The 21,536-nt window shown below is 40.4% G+C and overlaps 1 long non-coding RNA gene across 1 annotated transcript in view; it reads right to left on the bottom strand.

Annotated features, from left to right (window-relative positions):
• LOC124720300 overlaps positions 1–21,536 on the bottom strand; it is a 71,628-nt gene that overhangs the window by 17,815 nt on the left and 32,277 nt on the right. Inside the window, exons 2-4 of the long non-coding RNA XR_007006122.1 lie at positions 20,279–20,347; positions 15,124–15,192; positions 2,551–2,619 (exon numbers count right to left, since the gene is read on the bottom strand). This is a non-coding gene — a long non-coding RNA (uncharacterized LOC124720300). The remainder of the gene's footprint in view (positions 1–2,550; positions 2,620–15,123; positions 15,193–20,278; positions 20,348–21,536) is intronic.

Here is a 21,536-nt window from a genome sequence, read left to right as displayed (position 1 = left end):
TCCAGTCGTACGTGGTGCCGAGGCACGAGATGAATGCTGCTCTGTAGCCAGATGGTGAGTAAGTAGGAGGTGGTAGATGGCTGGAGAGACAAGGTATGCGAGATCTGCTTCTGTAAAAGGTTGGGAGGGTAATTTCGGTCTGCGAAGGTCTCGGTGGGATACTCGGTATATTTGCTCTGGCACTGCTCGTCCCTGCAGATGGAATGACCACAGGTGGTTAGTCTGTAAGCAAGTAATTTCTCGGTACAGAATGGGTGGCAGCTGTCAAAGTGGAGGTACTGTCGGGGTTTGGAAGGTTTGGTATGGACAGAGGTACTGATGAAGCTATCCTTGAGGTGGAGGTCAGCATTGAGGAAGGTGTTGAGGTTTTGGGGGAATGTGGCTAGGGTGACCTCACCCTCAGTCCAGATCATGAGGGTGTCACCAATGAATCTGAAATGGTGAGGGGTTGGATTCTGGGAAGTTAGAAAATATTGCTCTAGATGGCCCATGAATATTTTGGCATAGAATGACCCCATATGGGTGCCAATAGCTATTTATTTTATGTGCTTTATCCCAGAGGACAACTGCTTATGAACACTATGGCGGGAGGGGGGAGGGGGAGGGGGTAAGCCAACATCAAACAATGTAAAATTCAGAAAGAATGATATATTACGAATAAGTGTGGCTTCAGCTGCCAAAGTCCGCAGTCGTGTGTGTGTGTGTGTGTGTGTGTGTGTGTGTGTGTGTGTGTGTGTGTGTGTGTGTGTGTGTTTCTGACAAAGGCCTTGTAGGTCAAAAGCTTATTTGTGACAGTCTTTTTGTTGTGCCTATCTGCGACTCAGCATCTCCACTATATGGTGAGTAGCAACTTCCATTTTCATAAAACAAGCCAACAGTTTGTTTTACATTTACAAAGTGGAAGATGCTACAAACAGTGTTACCTTTACTGTGTGACCATTAATGTGTACTTCTGTTGCCACCATGTTTGAGTGCAGTACCCACTTCCAGCATTAAGTGCGGCACTATATACCGTATGGCCTAAACACTTCCTGAAACAGTTCACACATTCTAAGCAGCCACTAATTACACTATAGCTTGGAACATTATGGTGAACTCACTCAATTTGACCTTTCATACAAAATTAGGGTTTCAACACTGCTGTGGTCTTCAGCACAAAGACTGGTTTGAGGCAGCTCTCCGTGAAGTCTATCTTTGGCAAGCCTCTGTCCTGATCACAGTATAGATACAACAACCTACATCCACTTCAGTTTGCTTAGTGTATTCAAACCTTGTTCTTCCTCTGCAATTTTAACCCTATCCCCTCCATCACCAAACTGACAATCCCTTGATGCCCCAGCATACATCCTCTTTTAGCCAAGATGTGACATAAATTTCTTTTCTTTCTAATTTGATCCAGAACTACTTCACTACTTATCCACTTCCACTTATCTTCAGCAGCCTTCTGTAGTATGACATTTCAAAAGCTCTTCTCCTCTTGCCTGAAATGATGACCGTCCAAATTTCTCTTCCATACAAGGCTAAACTTCATATAAAGATGTTCACAAAAGACTCCCAAAGATTTAAATTAATATTCTATATTAAAAATTTCTGTTTTTCAGAAACGATTTGCACGCAACTGTGGCAACGCATTTGATACGCCAAGCTGGCGGAGACCATTCCTAGGGCGTGCGACATCTCAGTTGCGAGTGGCAGTGGACGGCAAACTGGACGGCGGTGGCTGTGGTGAATTCGACAGTTCCGGACTGGCAATGTCACTGCCTTCTGCTACCATAGCACGAACTTAAATCTTCAGTGTGCAGAGTACTACAGCTTTTCGACTGGGTCACAGAAGCGGAACACAGCCTCAATCGCCTAATGCCAATGCTAACAGCGTGCAGCAAGTGTCGTTTTGGTGCCGCCACTGGCAGTGCCCTCTTAACACAATCTACTTGCCGACTTCTCGGCCCTGCCGTGGTTTGTGCAGCTGGCAGACACTGGGCTGCCAGCAGTCCGTAATAGGTGCGCCGCAGCAATTTGACTCTTACAGCTGCAGTCTTGTTTCTGTACAAGACATTTCTTTTCGCTCCCTGTATTTTATGCGTGACAACTTACGAATTCCAAATAGTGCATTCCGAGCAGTGGCAGCAGGAGAAAAATATAAACATATTAAAATCCGCAGGCTTTTGAAATCAGTGTCTTCTCCTCTCTAGTACCTAAAGCTCACCAGACCTTTTCCTTCGCCCCTCTGTCCATCCCCCTCAACTCTTCTGTCAGAAGAATGAGCCACTGGGTCTGAAAGCTTGCAGATTTCAATATCTTTATACGTGTTTCCTCCTGCCGCCACTTGGTGAGTAGATTTTTTACCTATTCAATTACATCATATTTTCAAAATTTGATTAATTTTTTTGATATATTAAATAGTGTATTCCAGTCCACAGTGTCAGAGATTTAACACACCCATCTAAAATGTATGCTTCAATCTATCTTCTAAGATACATCATGGGTCATTATTGTCTCCACTTAAGCCAATTCATTACCAAATGCAAATGTCTTAATAACAAAACTTACCACATGTTCTTCTTTGAGAAGAACTGGGACAAGTGAGACCAGCACAGGCACTTCTGCCTTACAATACGCCTGAAAAAAGAATTAAACCTGTATCTCTGTACACTAGATATTAAAAGTGACTAGTTAACATTAACTTTAATCCAAACAAAAGGGAGCGCAATCACAACTAAAATAAAAAATGCAAAGTTAGGCAACATACCCAACTACACATTGAGCAACACCCTCAGTCCTACCAACGAACAATTGGTACTAACTGTACACAATTTTGACAGGAGAGTGCGTGACCGTGGTGCTAAGCAGACCCCATTTGTGGTTTGGCAACCAGTCCAAGTCCACAACAGAGTCATATGAACTTACCCTACATTATGTCTTGTAGCATTACAATGGCTGTCTCTAACAGAATTACTTTCTCTGTGTCAACCAGCTCTGATTCCAGAAGGATCAGCAGTGCAGAACCCAACTTTCATTCTTCTCTTATGACATTGTGAGAGCCACAGATTGGGCCAAACAGCTGAACAGATTATTTCTAAACTTTCAAAAAGCATTTGAGTTGGTATGATGGCAATGCTTATGGACAACAGTAAAACTGTATGCGATATCAAACAATATTTATGACCTCATTATCCACAATAGGCTGCACGCAAATACGGGCTGTACCTATAAGTATGACACATTATCCTGGTAAAAAGCAAATATCGAGTGTAGCCTGCATTACAATTTTGACTCTATACAATGTGTATTTTCCAATTCACTCACTATCAACTGTAGTAGATAAGAAATTGCATCCACAGGCCTTCTCTGCTACAGCTAAAGGACATTCAATTAATAGGAATAGTCAACAGGGGGGGGGGGGGGGGGGGAAGAAATCAGTCAATAATCTGCCACTGATTAGAAAACATATTGGAACACCGTGGTCTGATGAAAGAAAGAGACTTCATTCTGAAAGGATGAAACAAATTTGGGCACAAAGAAAGGCCAACCATCAAACGTGACATTGATGGATTGTACCTCGCGTGGTCCTACTGGGCCCATACGCAAATAATAATTATCTGTCACTTATTATAACTTCATCAATATCAACTGCATGTTGCTGTGGTCTTCACTCAAAAGACTTCTGTTTTACGCTGCACCCCAATGGTACTGAGTATGTTACACCATGAGCGGTCAAATGTCTGGTATTTTTACCACAATGCATTTATCAAGTGCTATAAAACAAGGAAACCCACCAATAAATTACAACACTACCTGCTGACCTATACCGAAATATTTATGTCGGCCCACAGTGTAATGTACCTCAAAGCTCTTGTGCCATTAGGCGTCATCATCAATAGCAAAGGGCAACAGCAAACATGCACTGTCAAACATAAAACTCTTCCTCTAACATCTCATGTTAGTATGTTATGCTCTCAATGCACAGTTGTTAAACTAAAGCTGCTGCTGTCACCTACCAAAAATAGCACTCGACTGCAAAGCATATGTCAGAGCCCTCAACAATGTTATTTTCTACTGTAAAATTTATGAAAATCAAAAGTTCTAAAAATTCTAAAAACAATTACTACACCTGTGTTTCATTGTGTGCATCCATACGGAAGACAACTGAAAACATTAAACCTAATGCCGCTAATTCGAATAAATCTGTTGCTGTTCCCTGAGGTGATATCGCTAAAGTGACACTAGTGTCGTCCAATTTAACACGCACACTGTGCCTCGAGAGTGTAACGTGCCAATATGAGATGTTCTGAGAAGAGTTTTATGTATGACAATGCACATTTGCTGCTGGATTTTACTGCTGATGATGCCTAATGGCACAGAAGCTTTATGGTATGTTACATTAAAGGGAGATATAAATATTTTTATATGGGTCAGTATGTGTAGTATTGTGATTTCTTAACTGGTTTCCATATTTTATAGCACTCAATAATGAGGTAACACAGTCCCAAACATGTTGCGGTAAAAGTATCACACATCTGACAACTGGTGGCATAACATCCTCAGTACCGATTCACACGCCTGCTGTACAATGGCTTTGCAACAGATAAGCAGCTTCCCACATCGGTGTATCCCGATCAGACCTCTTCTTCATGCGCAACTACCACAATCTATATCTTTTTGGACCTGCTTCCCGTAGTTACACCTACAATTCTTACCCTCCACACTTACTTACCGAGTGGTACAACACGGCACTGAAAACGGACTACTTCTGTTCTCAGAGAGCTGGCAATGACGTACCACATTTTCCTCTGACACGGTCCACTGCGTGGAGCACTAGAACCGCCCTTCTGAGGCTCAAATCCATTCCCAGGACACAACACTAGCACACTCACTCTCCACATTAAAGGGGTAGACACAGCACTGTCCACGTCCTGGTGCAAGCCAGCCTACCTCAATGCAGGCTACCACTAGACACAGAGCTCCCGCCACACTGCAGCCCTCAACACTGCAAGTCTTCCAAAACAGTGTGGCCCTCGTGCAAACTGATGAGCCACCACACTCGCAGATGTGGCAGTCATTTAGCGACACCACTCGACCCACCGTCATCCGGCCACGACAGAAACACACACACCGAGTGAGGTGGCGCAGTGGTTAGGACACTGGACTGGCATTCGGGAGGACGACGGTTCAATCCCACGTCCGGCCGTTCCGGTTTGGGTTTTCCTTGATTTCTCTAAATCGTTCCAGGCAAATGCCAGGACGATTCCTCTGAAAGGGCACGGCCGACTTCCTTCCCCATCCTTCCCTAATCCGATGAGACCGATGACCTTGCTGTCTGGTGTCCTCCCCTAAAACAACAGAAACACATTAAAGAAGGAAACTGTGTTTCCATTTCGACCCAGCAGGTATTAATAGCTCAAGTCAGTAAAAACTTTTTTACTGTCTAGATCCCATGCACTATAAAACATTAAAATGTGAAGACTAATTTCAGTTGACCACACAATCATCTTCAGATCACTCATGATGAAATATGTATCAGCTGATAACATATTGAAAACCCTGCATCCTCTAGAGTATTTACATAATTATAAGACGAGGTTTCTTTCCAAATGTGTCATTCAAAAGCTACAGGGTTGTCTTAAATTGGCTGATTGAACTACTTTTCTGAGGTCACCATTATCACATTGTGCTCGGTACAGTATCGACGTTACTCGAACGATCACACGACACTGACTAGTGCAAGAGATACACAAGAAATAATGAACGAGCCACAACAGTCTATTGCACTGATTGACATTTGACAGTTTTGTGAAACACAGGAGGAAATAGAATTAAAATCTATCAACTTACAAGCTTTTGTTGTATTTTAACAGGTTTCCAATAAACATTCTCATACATGTATAAATATTCTATACAAACATTAATGCAATTTTTTAAGTAAAGGTAACATTCAAATATAGAAATTTTTGTCCTTCAAAAACATTAGTTGATTCAGAAACCAGATCAAAATTTTATTTGGTTATGAGACACTGTAATGATTTACTACATTGATTGCAAATGAGAAATTTGACCACTGTTCATGTATTGTAATACCATGTAAAAACATTACCTGATTTTACTCAGCTGTATACCACGTTGGTGAAATTCAGTTGAAACAAGAAGGAAAATTAATATAGAATGACGTGGCTAACAAAGGAAGTAGATCATATTAAACAGACCGTAATTGTCGAAGCAAAAATAAATTACAGTCGCAAGACCCATTGTGGAGATAGTACCGACAGACGTCAGGAGATCGCGGGATGAGCAAAACTTCGAGAGTGGAACGGAATCTTAAATGCAATCCTTTATTTACATATTAGTTGGTGTTGTTAAATATGACCTGCATACTAGCAGATATTGCAGTCTGTTTTTGACAGTTACTCAAGCTTGGAAGGAGAACAGTGACACCAGCTTGGCTGAGAGGTATTATGATTGCATGGAGGGAAGCACTGAGCCCGCAGCAAATTTCATCATGTTGTTATGCGTGGTAATCTATACCAAGTACTTTTGCTTTCTACACTGAAGAGCCAAAGAAACTGGTACACCTGCCGAATATTACGTAGGGCCCCTGCGAGCACGCAGAAGTGCCGCAACACGACGTGGCATGGACTCTACTAATGCCTGAAGTAATGCTGGAGGGAACTGACAACAGGAATCCTGAAGGCCTGTCCACAAATCCCTAAGAGTGTGAGGAGATGGAACTCTTGAGAATAGCACGTTGCAAGGCATCCCAGATATGTTTAATAATGATCGGGAGTTTGATGGCCAGCAAAAGTGTTTAAACTCAGAATAGTGTTCCTGGAGCAACTGTGTAGCAATTCTGGGTGTCGCATTGTCCTGCTGTAATTGCCCCGTATTGTCCTACTGGAATTGCCCAAGTCTGTCGGAATGCACAATGAACATGAATGGATGCAGGTGATCAGACAGCATGCTTACGTATGTGTCACCAGTCAGAGTCATATCTAGACTTATCAGGGGTCCCATATCACTCAAACTGCACATGCCCCACACCATTAAGGACCTCCACCAGCTTGAACAGTCAACTGCTGGCATGCAGGGTCCATGGATTCATGAAGTTGTCTCCATAACTGTATATAATTTGAAACAAAACTCGTCCGACCAGGCAACATGTTTCCAGTAATCATAAGTCCAATGTTGGCGTTGACCGGGCCCAGGCAAGGCCTAAAGCTTTGTGTCATGCTGTCATCAAGGGTCCACGAGTGGGTTTTCGGTTCCGAAATCCCGTATCGATGTTGTTTCGTTGAATGGTTCACACACTGACACTTGTTGATAACCCAGTATTGAAATCTGCAGCAATTTGCATAAGGGTTGCAGTTCTGTCACATTGAACAATTGTCTTCAGTTGTCGTCGCTCCCGTTCTCGCAGGACTGTTTTCCAGCCATTGTGATGTCTGAGATTTGCTGTTTTACCAGATCCCCGATAGTCACAGTACACAGTACACTCATGAAATGGTCGTACAGGAAAATCTGCATTTCATTGCTAGCTCAGGGATGCTGTGCCCCATCACTCATGCACTGGCTGTAACACCACGTTCAAACTCATTTAAATCTTGGGAACCTACCATTGTAGCAGCAGTAACTGATCTAAGAACTGCCCCAGACATTTGTTGTCTTGTAAAGGCAATGCCGACCGCAGCACTGTATTCTGCCTGTTTACAAATCTCTGTGTTATAATAAACCTGCTTATACAAGTTTCTTCAGCACTTCAGTGTATGAACATCTACTGTGTTTAAACTGCAGTTTGCCCGAATGCATTTGTAGTCGGAATTGAACTGACTTTAAAATTGGATAAATACTCAACAATAGTATTCATTTCTGCATGAGACAATAAAAGCCTAGATCTAGGCAAGTGAAGTACTTCTGTGTTTCTTGCTACAATGTTGTCAACACTCTCCGTGACGTATGACAAGAATGAAAGGGGGTATATCAGGTGGTTCTACACAGAGTGGGGGGAGGTGACATGTTTGGAAGTGAGATTATAACATACACATTTCAGGATAGAGGTGAAATCTGGTATGTATACAGGAAAAAATAGCTGTGTTCTCAAATTCCAACATAACAACCACCTCAGAAATAGCCCCATATTCTGAAGAAACAGCCATATGTTTGTGACAATGAAGGTATAAATTTCACGGCTGTGCCATTAGGTTGATGATGGTGATGACCCAAGATAGTGGTAGCACACACTACAGGGATTGTAAGCATAAAAGGCAGAAAAGAAAACAGTCCAAAAATTCATGTGAACAATTTCTTGGTGTTTATTTTATTTCACCAAGTGTTATCAAAATTTAGACAATCAATAAATGGCAAAAGTTTACAATAGTTATAAGGTTACCTTTTTGGCAGATACTTTATGTCAATAAAACAGTTTGTAATTCTAGTTAATCAGAATCTGTTAAAAATAAATTTCTCTCAAGGAGCCTTTCATTAAAAAAATGAATAAATAAATAATTTTTAAAAATTGGGCCATTTTATATTCAGGGGCATCTTACATTCAAGTAAATACAGTATGAAGCTGGCAGTGTGCCAGTATGAGTAACACCTTTGCAGCTAATCAAACACTACACTTCGAGATAATAATGTTTTATTAGTCAGCACAGTAATAAGACAAGCAACTGATAGCACACGTAATATCATAGTCCCGCTTGCTATTTTAAGTAACACACATCCATTATCTGCACACACACTGATGCTCGCGCCATGGCAGGTAGCGAGGTACTGACTGCTGGAGCACACCATCTTTCCACCGTCGGTCGTTCGCGACATCGCTGACAGACAGGTGAGGAGTGGTGTAAGAGCTGAGGTAGCTACACGTTTTTATTTGTCATTAATCACTTCCTTAACCTCCTGATGGATCTGTTATTGTGAAAAACGGCAAGTTCCACCACAGTTTGGAGTTGACAAACTGTAGATGAATGAGTTCAAAGGTCAGAGGAGGGCAATGGTGTATGGCCTTGAGTAGGACTGTCCCTAGTAGAGCACTGTGCTGCTCAAAACCACCTTCAGGTTGATGAAAGCTTACAATTTTTTCAAAACTGCTCTAAAATGCTATTCTTGTGGGTGTGTCATCACTGGATTATATGCATCATAAAAATCTTAAAATATGCATGAAAAATGCTTAAAAATGCACAAAGTGCAGAAATCTGCAAGATCAAATAATAAAAAAACATAGGAGTTACTGCGTGCATTACATCTCAAAGTCGAACCTGTGCATATCAATTACGAGGAAGAGTGCCAGCCATGCCAAACATCGGTACATTTAGAATGTTGATATCACTTTCTGAATAATTTCTGGTAGAGGTTAGAAAGGGGGGGGGGGGGGGAGGCTTTCTGGGATTATTTTCAAGAGTTGTTCCTTCTTCACTATTGTTGTCGGTAACAAACAGACGCAATGTGAGTTGAGTCACGGCAAAACAATGCATACAGGACCAAGTTCGAGATATACTGCATGCAGGGGTGGCACACTCAAAATCCCAGTAATATTTTATTTAAAAAACAACACACAATCATGAATTTTTTTAACAACATTAACTTTTAATTAATACTATTGGACCAAAGCATCATTTACAATTTATTTTACATTTTTCTACTATTGTAAATACATACAAACAAGTACTGTTCCAAAAGTTTGGTGGTAAGATTGTGTCTTCAATCACTCAAAACATTTTTATAAGTAGAAAAGGACCATTCTACATCAACTGAGGTGACTGGGCAGTATTTGAATTTGGGTGCTATGTTGGCACTTACCGTTTCTGGTAAAAGTTCACCTGTCCCATTAATAAAACTATCAATATGGTACAAGGGTTCAAAGCCTGGGTTATTGTATAAAGTGTTTTCAAACTTTTCTATAAGGTTTCTCAGGAATACCTCCGGCAATGAACAGTTCACTAGAATAATTTCATTCATTAACTGAATAGATTCATTCAATGCCAAACCTTGAGTTTCAAGCTTTTTAATACTTGCAGGCATATGGGAAAAGTAGTGCTAATCACAGCAATGTCTTTTTTAATACCTGAATCATTAAAAGCTTCCTTGGATAGGCAAACTGCCAAAGCCTCTGCACTATTAAAGTTATTTACTACCCCTCTAATGGCCTTGAAATTTTCATTGTAAAATGACACAGCTTCAACCTACGCACCCCAATGAGTTACGACTGGAATAATTTAATGATTATAAAGAATCCGCCTCAATTGCAAATAGAAACCGGATGTTGACCTAGGTTTCGGCGCGGATAACCGTGCCTTCTTCGGAACACTCTAAAACTACAAACTGTATTAATGCTGGGCGATGCCTATTTAGGCAGTTTGTAGTTTTAGTGTGTTCCAAAGAAGGCATGGTTATCTGCACCGAAACCTAGGCGAACATCCGGTTTCTATTTGCAATTGAGGCGGACTCTTTATAATCATTGCACATTTGGTAGTTTTTCTTTGTAGGTCTTGATGTGAGCAGGAGCCTTTAGAAACACTTTCTCTGTGGCTGAAATCAGTTTACTTACATTCAGCAAGGCGATGTGCTCAGTGAACAAAGCACATCACACGAATCAAATTACGATAAAATACTCTGAGGGCTTTTCCTGCTTTGATCATATAGGGAGCAGCATCTCAAATAAACACAAACACACTTGCGTCTACAGAAGATTCTGGATATATTTTTCTAATACCCTCAATCACAAATCTAGTGATCGTAGAATGATTTACTTTTTCAAGTTCTTTGCAGAACACTAAATAGGAAGAAGAAGGCTCTTCTTTTAAAACACCAACAATTAAATTTGCAAAGTACAGGCCACAACTGTCTGCAGTTTCGTCAACTGAAATCCAGATCATGTTGCCCTCGAGTTCATTGCGTATTTCTTCCAGAACATTTACGCACATTGTCGGTATGTAATTTTTACACAATGTCGATTCATCTGGTATATTTTGATTTAAGCAATATTTCTGCAGGAAGCCTTAGAGGATAGAGTTTATAAGTTTGTGAGGAGGAATATTGCTTGCAATGAATGCTCTGCACAGATCCATGTTAAACAGACTTTTTTGGTTACCTCTGGACAAGTCCCTGCTACTGCAACTTGCTGTTATCAGAAATTTTTGTCATCACCTTTTCTTCTGCATTCCTGTGATAGGAAGATTTGTCTCGGCATGCTGATCTACTTGAAACTTTTTTTTTTTGCACAAAACATTTTTTTCACAGACTTGACAACATAAAATAATTCCGTCATATGTAAATGTTCCGGGACGGTCAGCTATCCACGAAACGACCATTCTTTTTACGGGTGGTATGGCACACGACACGTTATACACTGCACATCATTAACACGTTCAACTGTGTACAAGTAAGCAGAAAGCTAAACTGAAACAACGGATGTGCGACTAAAAGCTCGCGTAATTTAATTTATTTGTTGCGAACGCATACGGCGGGACAGTGGGGGGGATTAACCGGGGGGCACAGGCGCAGGAGCACTGACTCTGTACGCCTCTTCCTGTTCCTATTCTGTAATGATTTCGCCATGCAGTGGGCTTTCGGTTAGCTATTACATGCAGTTTTAGGTGCGGTGAATGTGTGAGACATAAAAACTAGATAGAGCTAGAGACTACCCGTCTCAATTTTTAAAATATTGTAAACAGAGTGAAATATGTATTGTCACCAGTTTTTATTAAAATATGCAATAACTGGTCAAAAGGGGCGAAATATGCAAATGCGTATGCAGCATGCAAATGCGTATAATACAGTCCCTAGTCTTCACCAAACATCCCTCGGTTGGGATCGCGCCACAGCTTCAGCATACGGTCTATAGAGACTCGTGCATAATGCTCGAGGATGACATCGTTTTGAAATTTTCTCAACATTTAACTCGTAACAAGTATTAAGTTTGATGTCTGTACTTCCTACAAAAAGTACATAAAAATTCTCTAAGTTGACTTCGATCTAGACCTCCGTAGTGCTGTTAATTGTCATTAGGGCCAGGGTTACATTTTTTCTTCATTTAGACAACATTTTCGCATTAAAATACATTTGCTACTTGAGTACCAGCAAGAACAATGATTTGCACAGTGGAACTGCCAACAGGGTTGGAGCCTGCAAAACCAGCACAGGTCCCATTTGTGTATTGCTGGTGGGAGCTGTCAACTGACAACTAATTTATATACAGTAATGTAATGTTGTGAAAAAGGTCGCATATTACAAATATGCACCAATGAGAGGCTAAAATGACAATATAACACTCTTCTCTCCCTGCACGAGGATCGCAAGTTGTGTGGGCATACGGGATGTGACTACACGATATATAGAAGTCTGGATCAGCCCTGGGGGAACATTCAGATCGCCGAAGCAGTTAAGGTGAATGCTCGTAACGAGTGGAAAATTTGAGTTCGAGTCTCGGTCCGGCACAAACTTTCGTGTGTCACAAAATGCTGACATCAATGCAGATATGAAATAAGTAGATTTATTTCATAATGTTAATCCACAGCTTTTAGGCATGCGTGTCTGAAGAGCATTATATTGTGACGATGCAGACACTGTATAAACACAGCATTTTATGATATTGCAGGGCCTGTGTTGTTAAAAGTATGATGCAATGTTCCTTTGCACATACATGCATGCCCACAAGAACAAGCTCTGTGCTGACGACAGCCCACATGGAATACACAAAACATATTTGCAGTTGCAAATACGGACAACCATCAGCTGTATAATGGAATGAAAACAACTAAAATTTGTGCCATACTGGAACTCGAACCTAGGTTTCCTGCTTTACACGAGCGGTCACCTTAACTGTTTTGGCTATCTGTGCACAACTCTTGGCCAGGCCCAAACTTCTATATGTACCCCACGTACTGGAATTTCTTTCTATTTCTCTCTCTCTCTCTCTCTCTCTCTCTCTCTCTCTCTCTCTCTCTCTCTCTGTCTTTTTGGCAAAATTCGCATCTATTTTTGTTGAGATTCATATTTCTTTTAATGATTAGATGCATATACCTCAAAGGTTGTCACGTGAGTGAAAATAAACAAAGCCTTATTTCTTTGAAACTGACTGCTACAGAAAGGTGCTGATTGAGAACTTTGTGACAGTAATGTTTGCTTTTGCAAAAACTTCCAAAACCTTTTTCTTCCAAACTAGCCTTTGTTTTCTTCATTTGGCTATATTTAAGAATTTAAAAATGATTGTTCTGTTGAAAAGCCACAGCTTTTTCCTGACAGTGAGCTGAATGCGTCTCTAATTTAAGGTGTTTCTGGACATTATCTCTCTTTTCTGCACAATTCGATGATAACAAAATCTACAAACTATTAATTTCTATCTTTTGTGGGCATTCGTAGGTGTGCGACCCATGCTTTACAATGCAACAGACAGAACAGACAAGGCAGTTAGCATAGAAGCAGAACTGAACATATCATAATGCTATGCTAACATTAGGAGAAGAATTTTGGCACATAGTACAGACACTACAGGCTGTAGTGACAGATGACCACAAGCATAAACAAACTAGAATTTTGACTGCCAGAGGGAAGAAGAGTGGTGTGCAGAAACAAACCCCGCCTCCCTTTCACATGGCAACAGCCAACAGTATTGTCAAAGGGATCACCCATCTCTTCTAACGTTGTAAGGTTCGTAATCAAAATCCGTAACAGATCAGGATTAGTAGCTTCACTTATTTCAAAATCAGAAAATGATAAGCAACACGTGACACAAAATATTTGGGGGAAAGCTACAGCTCAACTGCTCGCTGATGTTAGCGGACTATTGTTAACGACTCAGTGCAGGCCTGATATCTAGCAGTATTCGATACAACCACTGCTCAAAACATACTCCACCTAATTTGCCACTTTAGAAATGTCCACATTAAACCATATTTTGGGCTTTTTTAACAAACAAATGTACACATTTCTTTGTTATAAAATACTAGGTCCCACAGCTGAGTACTACATTGTATTACACAGCACGTATCTTAAATAGACCATTCAACTGCCCACAACTGGCCTGGCATCAGATCATTTAGTGCACTGATATGTCGTTGCATTTGTACACTTTCATTTTGCAGAAAGGTTCTTATACACATTACCTTTACAAATTGGCCTTCACCAGAAGATGCACAATACCATTAACCAAAAACTGGTTACATTTTCAATATTTTTATGCAGGAATCAAGATATTTCAAATTATCTCTGATAAAATAGTTCATCTGGATACAGTTTACTACAAAATAGCATCTAAAACGTAATTTTGCATTTTGAAGCAGAAACGTAAATTTTTCCAATCCCTATAAATTAAGTGCAAGAATGCAGATTGTGACGCACAGATGACGACATATGGAAGTGTTTCTTGTCATGACTCCTGTACGGATAGCCAAAGTGGTTATGGCGACCTAACACATAAACCGGGAGATCCGGGTTTGAGTCCCAGAGATCCGGGTTCGAGTCCCAGAGATCCGGGTTCGAGTCCCAGAGATCCGGGTTCGAGTCCCAGAGATCCGGGTTCGAGTCCCAGAGATCCGGGTTCGAGTCCCAGAGATCCGGGTTCGAGTCCCAGAGATCCGGGTTCGAGTCCCAGAGATCCGGGTTCGAGTCCCAGAGATCCGGGTTCGAGTCCCAGAGATCCGGGTTCGAGTCCCAGAGATCCGGGTTCGAGTTCCAGAGATCCGGGTTTGAGTTCCAGTCCAGCACGAATTTTCTGCCATCTGATTTCTCCTGAAACTGCAGCTATTGCTGGTTGTGTCCTTTCCAGTAACTGAGCAATGACAGTCTTTTCATCTGTTTACACATCTACAGTACTTCACTTGCCTGTCCCTTAACTACATGCACATCATCATCAAGTCCTCCAGCATTTTACAATAATTTTCTAGTTATGTGAAATCACTGTACACAACTGTATCATTTGCAATGAGTCCCTTACAAATACCTACCTAATCTGTGTGTGTATACACAGTACAATTGTGGCTTATTATAATGCGTATTCTCCAGTTTGACTTTCAACTATAGTATGTAAGAAATTATATGTATATGCGTTTTCTACTACTGGTAAATGAAATACAATTAACAGTTATCTCATTACTTCAGTGTGTAACTGACAGTCAGTATTTCATGAATACTTACACCTTCCTCTTCTTTGAGGAATATCTGGACCGGTGAGAGTGTGGGTGCTTCATCCACTTGGTCATTTACCTGCAGGTGGAAAACAAATTAGTCAATGATCTTCATAAAAAAAAAAAACACACAAGGAACTTTTATACGAATTTTAAACGAAAAATAACCAAATACAGCCCACTGAACTTGGAAACTTAAGACAGAAATGGAAATACGTGCAAACAATTTCCAATATTTCCAAAACCATCTCAACTACGAAGAACACAGAAAAGTGGTCTCGAAGAGCTCGACAACCAGCCCTAACTCTGAATCATCCATCACTGAGGAATTACAGTCATTTCAAATCTCAAAAACCACAAGGTCTCAGAGACACCAAATCAAGCTGAACTTTGAGGAAAAAATGTCACAGACGCTCACCACAACTTTTTTGAAGAAATATGAATACATGAAAAACCCCTGATGAATCGAAGACGGCCCTCGTCCACCCACTCCATAAGAAAGTGTCCCAAGCAGATCACAGCTATGGAGGAATCTCCCCCTAGACATAACATACAAGATACTCTCCACAGTCTTACTAAACAGAGCAAAATCCCAGTTAGACAATTAACTTGAAGTATATGAAATTGGCTTCAGGAAAGGAAGAGCCTGCCCAAAACAAACCCTAAACCTCAAAAACTTCATGACATACTAAAAATGAAGAGCAAAATGATATGTTATGACTGTCATTGAGTTTTTAAAATCGTGCAACTCAATACACCAGGAATCCCTTATATATACTAAAAGAATTAACCCTAGATAACAAAAAATATAAAACCAATCACAGAGACCCTTATCACCACATATTCCAAAGCCAAATTCATGGGAGAACACTAACCCTTTTGAAATAAAAACTGGTATAAGCTAAGGAGATGGAATCCCCCACTGCTAGTTAAGTGCTCCCAAGAAAAACTTGTTGGAGACTTGAACACAGAGATACTGGAATCTGCCTAGGAGCACAAAGCAAAAGGCTTCAAAGCCAACTATCTAGCCTTTACAGATGATATAACCCTACTAGCTGAGACCTGGGAAACAGCTAAAGAACAGACCCTTGAACAGAAAAAACAGGTCTCAAAACCCTTAAAAAGACCAATGTAACAACAAACATAAAAAACCCACCACAACATTTTAAAGTGGGACAACAAAAAGTAGAGATAATCAAAGAACTCAAATACCTTGGAGAATCCATCGGCTGGAATGGGCTCGAGAAAAAGGCAATGGAAATTAGAAGTGAAGTTGATCTGGTCTATCCCGCAAAAAACACATACAACAAAAGGTCCATCTCACAGAATGCAAAAATAAGCATTGTAACAGTGTAGTAGTCAAACCAGAAGCCCTGTATGCAGCTGAAACACTATCACCAACCATGGCCTAGTTGAAAGACTGGAGATAGAAGAAACAAAGATATTAGAAACATTTCTTGACCCCAGATTTCACAACAATTAATCCGCACCAAAAAATGAAACCCTTACCAAACTACCGAAAAACTCTCAGACACAATTAGGACAAAAAGAATTCATTTTTATGGATACATCTTCATTCTGAACCAAAATAGATCAACTGAATAAATTATGACTACTTCTGCAGGAAAAAAATGGATTACTGAAATGGAGAAGGACTTCAGATAACTCCAAATCACAAGAGCTATGTTCAAAAATAAAACGGAGAAAAAGAGAGAGGAGGAAAAGAACACAGTGGGAGGGAGGGAGGGAAGGAGAGGTTGGGGGGGGGGGGGGGGGTAGGTTCCAAAATCATATTCAAACGAACATCCACATCTCTGATGAAGATAGGAAAGCAAGGTCAAAAGAATGAAACAATACTGAGATGCTAACAGAAAGGCACAAAACATTAAAAAGTGATTAATTTAACATATCGCAAAGTCGGGTGAAACAAAAATAAAAAGAAGACTCTGCTGTTATTATAATGTGTGGTTTCTAAATTTCCTCAATATTAAGTGTGTTGTTGTTGATGATGCAGCCTTCAGTCCAAAGGTTGGTTTGATGCAAATCTCCATGCTAGTCCATGCTAAGCAAGCCGCTTCATCTATGCACGATACTGCAACCTACATCCATTAGAACCTGCTAGCAGTAGCCAAACCTTGGTCATTATCTCCAATTATTAACCCCCCCCCCAGTTACTTTCCCATTACCAAACTGGTGATTGCTCAGTATGAGTATTATTAACCATGTAATAATTATATAATGGTTGGCGCTCTCAAAAATATCAGTAATACTGGGCAAATGTTGTCTCAGGATATATACGCTGATAAGGAAGTGGGGGGCGGGGGGGGGGGGGGGGCGATGGATTTTTTCCCAAATTTCCCAGTTAAAAAAAACTTTCCCTGTGTTAAGTGACAATATACTTTTCCTTGGTACTGCCGAACTGACAAATCTTTTGAATTGTAAAGGTATTGTATACAAGTGTAGAACTTCCCGGTACTTCAGCAAAAAATAACTTGTTTTGCAAAATATTTGATGCGCAGCATCATGTACAGCGCATATTTTCAAATTACAAAAGTATAAATACGAATTCCACCAATTAAAGCACGGTATCTTTCGAAGCACCGAAAACGAGATTGCGATGAGCCATTGCCACCAATCATAGCTCAAGTTACAGTACTCCCCAGCCAATGACAGCAGATATTCAGAGCACAGGACTTGTGTTGTAGTCGGCCAATAGCAACATCACTGTTAAGTAGAGCGAATATGCAAATAGGAAAAGTTAATGGTTTAAATTAACATACATTCAGTATAGCTACATGAAAAGATAAGCTATCACCTACAATATACCAGTCATCGAAAGCTTTTTGCCTTTTTTTTTTTAGGATACGATGGATCCTTTGACAAGCACTCCAACTTTTCCATAGAAAAGCCAGTTACATGGAAAATTGCTCAAGATTTCACCTCGAACTGCTTTTGAAGGATAATTTTACTTTTTGCCACCGTTATTGCATAATTTGTAATCTATGACAGAAATAAAACAGATATGAAAAACTAAGCTTGTCCTTTTTTAGTGTGTTACCTTTCAAGATATATCGAACACAAATACGCTGATTGGTTGGTTGATTAGGGGGAAGGGACCAAACAGCGAGATCATCAGTCCCATCGGATAGGTGAAGGGTGGGGAAGTCGGTCATGCCCTTTTATAAGGAACCATCCCAGCGTCTGCCTGAAGCGATTTAGGGAAATCATGGGAAACCTAGCCAATGGCCTTGCTGCTGTCATTAACACCGGTTCCCGTCAGGTCACCGAAGTTAAGCCCTTTAGGGCTTGGCTAGTACTCGGATGGGTGACCATCTGGTCTGCCAAGCCCTGTGGGCAAGCGAGGTGCACTCAGCCCTTGTGAGGCAAACTGAGGAGCTACTTGATTGAGAAGTACTGGCTTCCGTCTCGTAAACTGACATACGGCCGGGAGAGCGGTGTGCTGACCACGTGCCCCTCCATATCCGCATCCAGTCATGCCTGTGGGCTGAGGATGGCACGGCGGCCGTTTGGTACCGTTGAGCCTTCCGAGGCCTGTTCGGAGAGTTTTTTTTTTATGGAAAACCTAAATCACAATGGCCAGAAGCAGGCCTGAACTGTCGTCCTGCCGAATGGGAGACCAGTGTGCTAACCACTGTAAGGTGTTACTCAGTCTAATATTCTGGAAATATTTAAATAATGGCATAAATGGCTGGTCTTCTAGATTCAAAATTTTTCTAGACGGCTGCCCCTCAAAGTGTTAAGTTTTGAGTGACAGTCAAATGCTCTGTGATTTAAGAAATTAATCACAGATTCTCACATGCGACGTAAGTCATCTTGCATAATAGGAAATTTACTTCGTAAATAATGCTTCTCAAACCACCATCCTCAATATTTTCCCATGACCTGTTATAAAAGTAAACTGTTGTGACATCATACTCATTGAAAGCAGTTTGTTGTTACAAAATATAACACAGTCTTCATCCTAAAGCCTTCAACCCATTTTGCTGTTGGCAGACACTTGTGTGTGCAGTTTGTTTTGTAGTAAATGGCGCACTTTCTTTGCAACTAAAATTTTATTTTAGCGTTATTCTCTCATTTATGTTTTCTTTCTGCAATATTATCCTGCTGTAATGGGCCAAAGTAAAATTTTTGTTACGAATATCAGTTCTTACTCGTCAAAATTACAAAAATTTAACTGGAAACTAAAACAACGAAAAATTATCAGAAATCCTAAAGATTCCTGTGTTCTCCCAAGATTTCCCAGTAGCCTGGGGTATATACACCCTGTGTCTATCCAGCAGCCTTGTTTCAACTTCAGTCTTTCACTGTAGCAGATATGATATGAAACTGCATCCATACAGCTTCTCTGCGATAGCTATAAGGAACAGAAGTAATATTTATTCCTTGAGCAAAACTTTCAATACCCAATATTGCATAAATTAGTCTTTATTGTGGACAACCGGTTTTGACAGTTCTGTCATCCTCTGGTCTTCAAAAAAAGTTTGTTATGAAACATGTTCCACTGTGAGCTTGTACCTTATACCACACTGCTTAAAATGCAGGATATTATACATAATATTGTCCAAAAATAAAACCATTTACAGTTAAAAAGCACCTCGTACATACGAGCACGTTTGCATAAGTAGTGCTCACAGAGGCTTGTTAATTCTTGAAGCACATGATATACAGCAAAATGCACATCTGTTTATGTTTGCAGGAATGTTCCACACATTGTGGATCCACACCTCAGCCGAAGTATACGGTGCAACTACAGTTTAATGTATACTGTACATTTTAAGACTTAACGAGCCTCTGCGAGTGCTATGTATGTGAACATGCTCGTGTGCACAAGCTGCTTTTTTAACTGTAAATGGTTGTGTTTTTGAAAAACCTATGTATAATGTGTTGGGTTTTATCCATAAGCTACAAATTCACAATGGCACGTGTTTCATCACAGAAATTTCTTAAGACCAGAAAACGACAGCTCCAACTGTTGAAACCGACTGTTAACAATACAGACTAACTTCTGTGATCTTTGCTAATGAAACCTTTTTCTCCCTCACGAAACACAGACTGTGTCATCCAAGTTCTCAACATGACAGAATTCAGTCAATATTCACATAACTGCAGTGGGTACTCGACAGTCAACGTTTCAGAATACTTACAAACTGCACTTCTTTGACAAATGTCGGGACTGATGGAAGTGGTACAACTTCATCTCATTGGCCAGGTATCTGAAAGCAGAAAAAAAAGGCACTCAATTATATGTCCTCTTTTCTTTATTTCCTCTTTTTTTTCCTTTAAATTAGTTTTATTCGCTTAGCCATCTTACAAATGGTTTTGTTGTTCTTTTTTTTTCTCTTTCTTTAAAAAAAAAATCAACATTACACAATATTATAAGGGCATTTAGATATGAAGTTACAAATTCTCTTACACAGTGTTCAATGGGTACAGTGGACAAGAATGACTGTTGTTATTGTCAAAAGTATGATCATATGGTGTATAAAGTGAAACTTGAGACTGGATTGAGGACTTTTTGGTAGGGAGAACATAGCGTATGATCTCGGATGGAGAGTCATCATCAGATGTAAAGTAACTTCGGGTATGCCCCAGGGAAGTTTGTAGGGACCCTTGCTATATGTGTTGTACATTAATGACCTTTTAGACAATATTAATATAACAATGGAAATAATCAATTATTGATAATACAATGTAATGCCACTGGCTCTGAAAGCTTGCAAAAGTCAAATCCTTTTGTGTGTGTGTTCCCCTGCCGCCGCTTGGTGAGTAGGCAATATTAATAGTAACATCAGACTTTTTGCAGATGCTGCAGTTACCTATGTTGGAGTACTGTCTGAAAGAAGCTGCATAAATATTCAGTGAGATCTTGACGAGATTTCAAAGAGGTGCAAAGATTGGAAACTTGCTTTAAAGGTTCAGAAGTGTAAAATTTTGCACTTCACAAAATGAAAAAAATGTAGAATCCTATGACTATAACATCAGTGAGTCACTGTTGGGAATCAGCCAGCTCATACAAATACTTGGGTGCAACACTTTGTGCGGATATGAAATGGAATAATCACAAAGGTTCAGTCACGGGTAAAGCAGATGGCAGTATCCTGGGGAAGTTAATCAGTCTACAAAGGAGATTGCTTGCAAATCACTCGTGCAACTGGTTCTAGAATATTGATCAAGTGTGTGGGGTCCGTACCAGAAAGGACTAACGAGGGATAATGAACGTGTACAGAGAAGGGCAGCACAAATGGTCACAGATTTGTTTAATCCACGGGAGTGTGTCACAGAGATACACAAGGAGCTGAAATGGCAGACTCTTGAGGATATACATAAACTATCCCAAGAAAATCTAATAAGAATGCTTCAGGAACCAGCTTTAAATGATAACTCTAGGGATATACTACAACC

The sequence above is a fragment of the Schistocerca piceifrons genome, chromosome 11 (assembly GCF_021461385.2).
Source record: "Schistocerca piceifrons isolate TAMUIC-IGC-003096 chromosome 11, iqSchPice1.1, whole genome shotgun sequence".
Lineage (NCBI taxonomy): Eukaryota > Metazoa > Arthropoda > Insecta > Orthoptera > Acrididae > Schistocerca > Schistocerca piceifrons.
The sequence above is the reverse complement of the archived record's forward strand: the minus strand, read 5'-3'. Positions and strand labels throughout refer to the sequence as shown.